Below are 1,597 nucleotides of genomic sequence, written 5' to 3'. Positions count from 1 at the left end.
TTGTTCTGCTTTGCAGCGCGGTGGCTTACGCATGCGGCGTGCTCTCAGAGACAGGAGTCAGCGGTGCCTCGCAGACTACACCCGTTCAATCGTTGTCGGGTCTGCGTCTCCTCGCCTGGCTCGGACGACAAGCCGCCTCTACCTCCACCGTCTCCGCTGTTCCCTTCCTCTTTCATCGTGCTACAGCTCCTTTCCTACGGTGCGTCAACCTAGTCGAACTCTCACCTCACTTCCATTCCTCTCTCCCTCTCTTCATTACACTACTCTCTCCTAGATTTCTCCATCTGTGGGTGCAGGAAGGTGTGCACGAGGATCCTTTCAACGAGTTTGGCATCTGTGTCAACAGTCGATTCTTATTCAGAAAAGGTAGGTTTCGATAGCGCTTTTTGGAGCCAGTCAATGATGCTTCTGACGGTGCTTTGATGAGTGTCTCGAGGTCTGCCCTACCAGCTATCTAGGCAAGTGCACCACTCCTTCAACACTTCCTTTCTACTACGGGTTGCATAGATGGGATCTAATAATCAAGGATAATTAATGATGGTACTGCTTACGATGTGAATGAATACCACTGCCTTGATTGGATGCTTAGTTTTATCTTAATTAATAGACTACCTTGGTTAAACATGGTTTCTGATTAATTGAAGAGTAATGTAAAAATACGGCGATAACGGAACGGTTTTCTGCCTAGACTTGTTTTGAAAAGAATTGTGCTACTCGTGAAAGTAAACATCTCACCGGCTGTGGTTAAGTATGGGGTTCACAATTTGCTACTGTGTCAGGTAATGAAAAATCGCTTTCAACATCAAAAAGTTGTCCATCCGGGGATCTGATCTGACACAAGGGATGTTCCACTGACTTGCAGTGACTTGGGGAGCTCGGAGAATGCTCGTCATCGTCTCTATGCAAGTTTCATAAAGCATTGGTGAAAATACGTCAGTCCACCGGCACGATGAACATACTAGTGTACCCTGTGTCTTCATACGCTTTTGGTTGAACCCGATGGGTGGCATTGGAACTTGTCCGCCTTTCGAACGGCGTTTACCTCAATTCCAGAGCTGCAAGAACTTCTCACCTAATTTGTATGGCATTCGGCGAATCAAACGGCTTGGATAGTTTGATTTCAGTAATGGATTACTCAAAAACGGATGCATTAAAGGTAGAGGAGGAAAGACTCTTCTAATCTTCACAACAAGGAATTGCGTGCTGCTATTGATGCACTGGTTGGAGCCTGGCGTTTCAAGACAGTCTTATGTAATGTTGAACTGTGTGAGTGATGAAGGAGTTCGCTTACTCCTACATCAACCGAGAGGGAGAAGTAGTCGAGGTGGCAGCATGCCATGCATCAACAGATGGCAACAAGCTCGACAGACTCTCACTTTGTCATTCACTTACTTCACGTGTGTTCTAACTACGCGTCGCTTGTGGATACTGCTTTACCCTCTGTCTTTCGACGATCATGGATCTGCGAACCCTAATTGATTATCACCAAGTTCTGGCGTGATACCATCACACAGCAAGTAGGGTGGACAGCTGGAAAATCAAAATGGGATGGAAACGGAGGTGACTTCGAGCGCCAATATGCTTCACAAAAGTGGAA

The sequence above is a fragment of the Echinococcus granulosus genome (assembly GCF_000524195.1).
Source record: "Echinococcus granulosus chromosome Unknown EG_S00012, whole genome shotgun sequence".
Taxonomy (NCBI): domain Eukaryota; kingdom Metazoa; phylum Platyhelminthes; class Cestoda; order Cyclophyllidea; family Taeniidae; genus Echinococcus; species Echinococcus granulosus.
Note: the sequence above shows the minus strand (reverse complement) of the source record.